Genomic DNA, 9,923 nt, shown 5'->3' with positions numbered 1-9,923 from the left:
TTACTTCTTTGAAATAATGTTCACTTGTTCTGAATACCTCTATATTTTTTCTTCCTTTAATGTCTCCTCAGCTTTACTCGCATAATCACATTAATTAAGACCAAGCATTTTCACACCCTTATTCAGTCACATGTTCTGACAAAGATAGAAGCACATCTTCATTATATGTTTCCCTCCCCCTGGGAATAAAACCCTATATTTAATAATCAATATGGCTATATAATCAGTTTTCTTCAAGTTTCTTACCACTTCACTACCATTAGTGAAACTCTGCCAGGAGTAGCAACTGTGGGAGCAATACTGTAGACCAGGTGCTCAACTTGTGGGCTCCATGGACAAGATGAGTGGCATGGGGCTCATCCACAGGTCAGATGCACAGGGTCAACTCCTGGATCGGGGCCTGCACCATCCAGTTCAAGCACTACACACCAGGACCCCACCTTACACCACCCAGATTGGGCCCTGAGCACCCTAATCCTGCTTCATCCACACAGGGCCACACTGTTCAGCCCATAGGGCTCACTGTGGGTCCCAAAATCTGGCAGCAGGGAAGTAGCAATTAACACTGCCACTGCTTTCCTGCTGCCAAATATTCAGACCTTTAAAAAGCCCTGCAAGCTGAATGCCATGTCTCTGCAGGCCAGAAGTTGAGCACCCCTGTTGTAGGCTGACCACCAGTCTTTTACCCATGTCTTATACCCCTTTGTGGAGCAAGTCTGGGGAAGGTGGTATACAGGCTGACATGCCTGTACTTGCCATTGATACCAGTAATAATAGAAATGTGGGAAATTTGGAGTAAAATGCCAGTGTACAGGGGCCAATGTAGCTCATTTTCTAAGCAGCATATGCTCCTTGTTATGGGGAATGATAAATCTCACAGCGGGGAGATGATGTAAGGTATGACCAAATCAAAGCTGTGCCCTTAATATGGAAAGTTAACATAATTCACTTGTCTCTACTCACCATAATCTTGTTTCACAGGTTCCCCAGAGCAAAACTCTGCTCTGTCAGCAAAAAGAGTGTTATAGAACTTGTGAATATTTGAACTTGTAAGGGCAGAAACTAGTGATTCATTTCAGGTGGTCTGGTGTTCTGTTAGCCTATGTTGCAAAGTTACCGTTTTTGTAAGGGATGTAAAATTTAGTTTTACATATCAAATACAAAAATCAGACCCAGTGTAAGGCTGATCTTACGGTAAAACACCGGACCGAAGCCCTGGAGATCCAAATATATTGCCAACTCAGTAGGTTCCCTTTGTAACCTTTAGCAAGTCACCTAGTAACCCCATGTCTTAGTAGAGCAAGCTCATGCATGTCTGCCTGATGGGGCTAGAACCTGAACCAGTTTCTAAGCTAATGCAACAACTGGACAGAACTGCACACATTAGCAAGATTTCACCCTGAGGTGGCAGGTTCCCTGGACAGCAAAGCTGACTGATAGAAGCCCAACCCCCTCCTCCTCCTCCTAGGGTCTACAACTCTACCTTTGTTGTTATATGGCCATGGAGGTTAGTAAGGAGCAAATTAATGGAAAGGCAGTTCTTCCAGTGTCTCTGTATGGGGTAAGGGTGCCAGAGGACTGTGACTCTGGAAAATATCTACAGAGCACAGGGAAGGTATCCAACAATTCCAAAACAGCCAGGAACAAGAGCACACTGTAGCTAAGGGACCCCCACCTCCACAGGACACTACAGCTAGATGGGTTCCCAGCAGAGTTTCTGGGAACCACCAAACCCCCTCCTGCAGATCCAGTGTTTGCAAAAACTGTGTCTGAGCCTATCCCAACACCTTGTATTCCTAGGTGGAAGCACTGCAAGGAGAGAAGGGTAGGATCTTCACTGGGCAGCTGGAGATGGCAGGAAGAAAATGTGTCCCCCTTCTGAGCTGCAACAAGTCCAAACTGCAGAGCAGCTGAGGTTCTTCTCTACCAGGCCTACTCAATGTCAGAGCTTTCCTAGGCAAAGGAGGCATGATTTGGGCCAAAAAGTGTCTTTCTTGCTTAGTACCTTTCAGCATTAGGCCCTATACAAGCTGGCAACATAGAGAAGGGAAATGGGTGCTACATGCCTGTGTTTAAGTGACCAAGTAACAAGAGCTGTTTATCGTTAAACAAAAGTTGTCTGATCATATGAAATTAAACTGACAAAAAATAACACACATGTTAAAATGATACACACTGCAGGATTTGTTTTATGTAAATTTGATCTGGCACAATCCTCTACTGCTGATTCAATAAGGAGCAGGGCTCAGACACTGGCTCAGCAAGCTTATGCATGTTTTTTCTACTCTTATTTTCTGCTACGTTGACCTCGACTGGCGATTTCCTGGTAAAACCGCAATAGATTGGTTATGTCACATTACAGGAAATCACAAAAGCCTCTCAACTGACCCTGATTTTCAGGACCTTTCCTGATTTTCCATTGAAACGTTTGCCTTCACAGTGTAAAACTGTCTTCTAATCAATACTTTACAATATGGAAAAATCAAAGACTGAAAAGTAATGGTCGACATTTCTACTAAACATTTTCTTATATCTAAATCATTTCAGCAGATGAAGCTTAATTTTACTTTTTCTTTTATCAGTATAGCTCCATGGATGTCAAGAGATTTATACAAGCATACATTAGAAGCATCAAACCCCCAAAATACATTATAATCCTCTAAAAGTCTCTGCTGCTTGCTATGGATCTCATTCCTGAAGACAGGCATTAGGAATTGAACCAAAGTCCATGGACTGCACCTGTCCGTGTGCTTTCCAGAAACGGTTTATTCTACTCAGTACTACTTTCAGACAAGTGCAATGGTTGCATTAAAATAAGAAAAAAAAATAAGAAATGAAGATTTAGAAAAGAGGTTGTCCTCTAACGCTGAATTAGAGGGAAGAGAAACAGAGACAGAGTCTGCCACACTGCTTATTTGGTTAATCCCAGCAAGCTTTGTCTGGGATGAATGTGTATAGTAGCACTACTCAATAAGCACAAAGTTTATGGTTGACCAAGAAATAATAATAATAATAAAACTGGTTTGGTCCAAGAAGAAGGGAAAAGTTTTGGCCAAAACAAAAAACAGGGAAAAAATAATTTTCTGTGAAATGTAGCATCTCCTCTGATACAGAACAAATAATTGTGTTTTTATATTTAAAAATAATAAATATAGCTAAACTTGGTCTTAAATCACCATTTCAAAACAAAAAAGTAAATGCTTTTATTAGGAGTTGTCATAACTAAACATTTTGTCTTTTCTGATTTTTCCCCCAATTTTCCTTAAGGTGCCCCCAAACATAATTTTTGGAGACTAAACTAAATTCCACCCAGCTCTTATCTTACCTTCTGTTGGTCTGAGGAGGTTGTAGTGCAGTTTCATAGATTTCATAGACATTAGGGCTGGAAGGGACCTCAGATGATCATTGAGTCTAGCCCCCCCGCCCGAGGGGCAGGAAGTCAGCTGGGGTCACAGGATCCCAGCAAGATAAGCATCCAGTTTTCTCTTGAAGGTGTTCAATGTAGGTGCTTGAACCACCTCTAGCGGCAGGCTATTCCAGACCTTGGGGGCTCGGACAGTAAAGAAATTCTTCCTTATGTCCAGCCTGAAACGGTCTTGCAGTAGTTTATAACCATTCAACCTCATCATCCCTTGGGGTGCTCTGGTGAACAAACCTTTCCCCAGATACTGGTGGTCACCCCTGATAAACTTCTCTGGACCCTTTCAAGCTTCTCCACATCCTTTTTGAATTGTGGGGCCCAAAACTGGATGCAGTACTCCAGCTGCGGCCTCACCAAGACCGAGTACAATGGGAGAATGACGTCCTGGGATTTGCTTGAGAAGCATCTATGGATGCAAGCCAGCGTTTTGCTCACTTTACTAGCTGCAGCATCACATGGCAGGCTCATGTTCATCTTGTGGTCAGTCATGACCCCCAAGTCCCTTTCATCCATAGTGCCCGCCAGCGTAGCACTGCTGAGCCTGTAAGGATGCTGTAGGTTTTCCTCCCCAGGTGGAGAACCTTGCATTTTTTGGTGTTAAATGTCATCAGGTTCTCATCTGCCCATTTCTTGAGTCTGTCAAGGTCAACATGGATTGCCCTCCTGTCCTCAGGTGTGGACACCTTACCCCAAAGTAAAGTTCTGCTTTGTAAAGTAGAGATCCTCAGTCTGCAACTCCTGCATGGAAACTGGACCTCACAACCCAGCTGGCACTGGTCCTCAGGAGCAGTGCTGACACCTCAAGCACACGTTCCTATAGTTCCCTTGTAAGCACTCTTGAGTTTACAACTCCCCTCTTCAACGACATGTGATAGTTGAAGCAAGCAGGCACTTAGGTTTTGTGAGGGTTTCAAACATCAGCCACATTTTACTTTAGGTAGCATAAGAGATACACAGAACTAAAAGAAATCATAAATACCTATATAGTTTTCCTACCTCCATTTCCTTACCACTCCTAAAAGTTCTTTTGGGCTTAGGTCAGAATCTTTTAAAAAGTCAAGGATCACCATCCCTTCTTCCAACAATGGAGGCTTTCTCTCTGCCTCCTCATAGCCAGTCTTCTTCTTCTTTAGCTGGACCCACTGTTAAAAGATATCCCACTGCTATGAACGACTACTTCTTTATTTTGTCTAAATTAACTTTGATTACCCCTTGTCAAGATCAATAATTTCTCCTTTCACCTCATAGGATCATAGAATCATAGAAAATTAGGATTAGAAGGAACCTCAGGAGGTCATCTAGTCCAACCCCCTGCTCAAAGCAGGACCATCCCAATTAGATCATCCCAACCAAAGTTTTGTCTAGCTGGGTCTTGAAAACCTTCAAGGATGGAGATTCCACCACCTCTCTGGGTAACCTGTTCCAGAGTTTTATTACCCTCCTAGTAAGAAAATTCTTCCTAATATCTAACCTAAACGTCCCTTGCTGCAACTTGAGAGTGTTGCTCCTTGTTCTCTCATCTGCCACCACTGAGAACAGTCTAGCTCCATCTTCTTTTGCACCCCATTTCAGGTAGTTGAAGGCTGCTATTAAATCCCCTCACAATCTTCTCTTCTCTAAACTAAATAAGCCATTTCCCTCAGCCTGTCCTCATAAGTCATGTTCCTCAGCCCCTCACCACTTTTGTTGCCGTCCACTAGACTCTCTCCAATTTGTCCACATCCTTTCTGTAGTGGGGCACTCAAAACTGGACACCGTACTCCAGATGTGGCCCCTCCAATGCCCTCACCAAGGGAATAATCACTTTCCTTGGCAACAAATGTAACAGTGCAGCCCAATATGCTATTGGCTTTCTTGGCAACAAGGGCACACTCATATTCAACTTCATGTCCAGTGTAACCCCCAGGTCCTTTGCTACAGAGCTGCTGCCCAGCCAGTCAGCCCCCAGCCTGTATTGGTGCATGGGATTGTTCCATCCTAAGCGCAGGACTTTGCACTTGTCCTTGTTGAACCTCATGAGATGCCTTTTGACCCAATCCTTCAATTTGTCTAGGTCACTCTGAATCCTAACCCTACCCTCCAGCATATCTACTACTCCACCCAGCTTGGTGTCATTTGCAAACTTGCTGAGGGTGCGCTCTATGCCATCTTCCAGGTTGTTGATGAAAACATTGACATTGATACTCCAGCCAGTTTTCTATCCACCTTACAGTCCATTCATCCAGCCCACACTTTCTTAGCTTGCCTTTGAGAATGTTGTGGGAGACCTTATCAAAAGCTTTGCTAAAATCAAGGTACATCACATCCACCAGTTTCCCCACATCCACAAAGTAAGTCATCTCATCACAGAAGGCAATCAGGTTGGGCAAGCATGATTTGCCCCTGGTGAATCCATGCTGACTGTTCCTAATCACCTTTTTCTCCTCCAAGTGCTTAGAAATGGACTCCTTGAGGATCTGCTCCATGGTTTTTCCAGTAACTGAGGTGAGGCTGACTGGTCTGTAGTTCCCTGGATCCTCCTTTTTCCCTTTCTTAAATATGGGCACTATATGTTTGCCCTTTTCCAATCATCTGCTGCCTCTCCTGATCAACATCCTGTGGGTTTCACCTAAAAGCAGAAGTAAAAGCAACAGTGAAGGTAATTGAGCCCCACATTCAAAATTGAGTTTGCAGTACTGTCCAGGCTGTACATGGATTGATCCCCAAATTAATACACCATGTACTGAAATCTTTATGGCAACTTGTATTCATTCCCTTTATAATATATTCCAGTATGTTTATATTTTTTTATTTCACTCTTTCATTTTCTGTATTTCTGCCTTTATTATTGTGTAGATTTTTTTTCCCAATTCTTGGTAAAATACTCCCTGTACCTGCCTACTTCCAGGCAATTTCTTCTCCCCTTTACTCACTGTTTTGAAACAGCCTGTTTGCTCTCCCTTCTATTACCTTCCCTTAGCACTTTCTTTCTCTCTTCAACTCTCTAGTCAGTCACCAACTTTTGTCAGCTTCCCAGTTACTATCTTCCAACTGTCCAATTCAGAGTTCTCTATTCCCAGCTTTGTGCTGTTTGGCAACATCTCCCCCTTCCGGGCATAGGACACATGACATATGAATTGAACCTTGCATAAGTTAATAAATATTTTAATAGTGTCACTGTCTATGAATGCAACAAGATCAAGTTTTAAGGCTATTATTTCTGTGGAGCTCTCAAACCCTCCAGCTTTCATTTTCCAGCAGCTGTAGTACTATGTGCTCAGTTCCCTTCATTTCTATAAGTTAAGCACTGCTGTGTTGGATGCTCCTTAGAAAGAAATAGCTGGGTACTGATGAGAATGAGTCAGTAGATGGCACTCATAAGAAATGGTTTAAGCAAGAACCAGGTCATGAAAAGCAGACTTTGGTTATCTAACATTTCCAGGCTCCTCATGTGCTGATGACTCCTGAGAATGATTTAATCAATGTCCCCCAACTGATCTTAAACCTGTATATGGGCACTCTTCCTGGTCAGTATTAAACCAATACCCCAACTAGTGTGAGAAAATCCTATGCTCCAGCAGGTGACATATGGAGGAGGTAGAACCAAGATCCTGACCACCACTGAGTTTTAAAAAATACCATATCACTGTATGCAAGAGATAAAGTTATTAGTCACAGTATGCTGGCTTATGGTCTGGGTAGTAACATTCTACAGCCTGAATTCCCCCTGAAGTCTCAGTTGGATAACCATTGTCCCATATATTCCTGCAGTCTTGATCTTATATGTTTTGTTCTTTATCCACACTATTGTCATATTTTGTTAGTGGATGAAGTCATCCCTATGCATATATTGTCGTGTTATGCTTGGGGGGAGAGAGGGGAGTTAAGCCTTGCTGAAGCAGATAGACGAACCAGATGGGAGATACCTTTTCTGAGTGGCCCAGCTTACTCCTACAGAAGACACTGAGTTATTCAGCTCTTCTGCTATAAGCCCTTGATATGTGGTTTGGTGCCAACTACCAATCTAAGCAGGCCAGGGAACAGCTGAAATCTAGAAAGAGAAGGAAATCCACCTGAACTGCAAATACCACGCCAAGACCTAGGGTCTTAAAGAAGGTTTCAACAACTCCTCATCTTTGCTGGAAAACTAACACAGTAGTTGTTAGTACTGTTTTTGCCTCTGGAGACAAGACAACTTGCTGACAAATCACTTCTGTCAGACCTTCCTTAAAAGGGAATTTGGCACAAACTGAATTTGAAGGATAATTTCCAGTTCTGTTTTTTGCCGATCCACTATCATAGGTATCTCCTCTCCTGAGATTGGTTACCTGGTTTATCCAGGAACTAGTGAGCACTTTCAGTATAAACAGTCAATGGACTGATTTATAGATGCCCAGCTGGACTTTGATTATTAGATCAAAATCAGTTAAATGAGGCCAAAGACACTCTGGGCACATCTACATGTGCAAATGCTCTGGGGTGGGTTTCTTCTAATTTACTCTAAAGCAAACCCACTCCAGGCAGCTGTCTACATGTGCAGGGAAGTGGGAACAGATTTGGTGCTCATGGCACCAATCTCCTTCTGCTCCTGCTGGCCCTGCACTGGCCCCCTGAAGCAGCCAGAGGGATCTCTAGGCTCCTCCTGGTGCCAGCCCAGGGGCTGGCAGGGAGCACGGGGCCAGGAGACAGCTGTCTTCTGTCAGGGGCTGGGAGACTGCTCCCTGGCTACCAGGAGCTGCCTGCCACCGGGGTGGGCTCTCCTACGGGAGTCTGGGCAGGGACAATGTCCCTCTACCCCAGCAGCAGGGAGGTCCCAGCCATTACTCTGTGATCACAGAGCTGAGAGATAAGAATCTCTTATGACTAAGGCCAATGGTCATAAACTCTTTAAAGACCATTTCAGGCTGGACATAAGGAAAAACTTCTTTACTGTCCAAGTCCTCAGGACCTGGAATAGACTCTCCCCAGAGGTGGTGCAGGCACCTACTCTGGATTCCTTTAAGAAACACCTAGAGGCCCATCTTGCTGGGATCATTTGACCCTTGCTGCCTGCCTGCCCCTTGGGCAGGGGGCTGGACCCGATGATCTTGCAAGGTCCCTTCCAGCCCTGATGTCTATGAAATCTCCAGTGGTGGAGCCCACCCTGCCCCCTGGTAGCTCCCAGGGTCAAGGAGCAATCTCCTGCCCCCTGCTGGCTGACCGGGAGCACATTTGCTCCCAGTTTGCCATCTGCATATGCTGTACTGTGCAGTAATTACTCCTGAGTAAATTTGCTACTTGTATCTATAGGTAGCAAATTTACTCATGATTAGAGCAAATTACTGCACAGTGGGTGTGCCTATGCATTCATTAATGCACCGTAGTTACTGCACATTAAGTTTAGTAATGGCATAACCAAGTACAAAATCAACGTGCAGTAACTGGTGCTACCGCATAGTAGCACTGGCACACAAGTTTTTACAGACACTAACTGTACAGTAGCCTAATACTACTGTGCAGTAGCATATTAACATAAGTTTTGCCCAACACACTACTGTACAGTGTTATTAGACTACTGTGCAGTTAGCATCTTGTGTAGATGCACCCAGTAAGCGTCTACACAATAAGATGGCATTGGTGATCTGTAGGGGGTGCACACAGGTGCACATGCACCCCCTGAGCTTGGCAGTGCACCTCCTCCAAAAAACGCTGCCAATGCTGCCAGCAACGTCTGTGGGTGGTCCTTGATCACCACTGGCCACTGCCAACACTGCCAGCAGTGTCTGCAGGTGGTCATCTACCATTGGTTGGCACTCCCCACCCCCACCACTGACACATCTGTGGCCGCCTGTGGGAGCTCCCCACTTGCCGCCACCACACCCCTGCTGTCACTGCCACAGCCACTTGCGGGCGGTCTCTGTGCCCCTCCAGTCTTTGGGGGCACACAGTGTTCATGGTAGACAGTGATGCTTACTGCACAGTAATTTGCTCTAATCTTGAGTAAAGCAGCTCATGTAGACATGCCCTCTGAAAATTGTGGGATCTGCCAAGGAACCTGAATTACACTTCCAAGTAGTGCAGCGGAAGAGGAAGCAGTTCCGCTGCAGAGCCCCCATGCTAAGGCACGTGAAGTCCCTGTATCAAGGCACCTTGCACCCCAGCCAGCCACAAAGCAGCTGGCTGGGGTGCAGGGTGCCTCAAGATGGAGCAGCAGGCAGCTCTGTGGCCTGGCTGCTCCCATCTCCACATGCCTCAATGCGGGGACTCCGCTGTGAAGCCCCTGTGCTGAAGCACATGAAGCCCCCATCTTGAGGCACACTGCAAAGCCACTGCCTGGGACTCAGTGTGCTTCAAGATGAGAGAGCACACAGCCCAGGGAGCTGCCTGCTCCCTTGTCTTGAGGCACACTGCACCCCAGCCAGCTGGGGAGTGGCTGGCTGGGGCGCAAGGTGCCTTGAGATGGGGGCCTCTGCAGTGCAAAGAGATGGAGGAAGCAGGCAGCCCCTAGGCCCAGGGCTGCCTGCTTTGTTGTTTCCACATGCCA

The sequence above is a fragment of the Gavialis gangeticus genome, unplaced genomic scaffold, assembly GCF_001723915.1.
Source record: "Gavialis gangeticus isolate Ggan-Ray unplaced genomic scaffold, GavGan_comp1, whole genome shotgun sequence".
Taxonomy (NCBI): domain Eukaryota; kingdom Metazoa; phylum Chordata; order Crocodylia; family Gavialidae; genus Gavialis; species Gavialis gangeticus.
Note: the sequence above shows the minus strand (reverse complement) of the source record.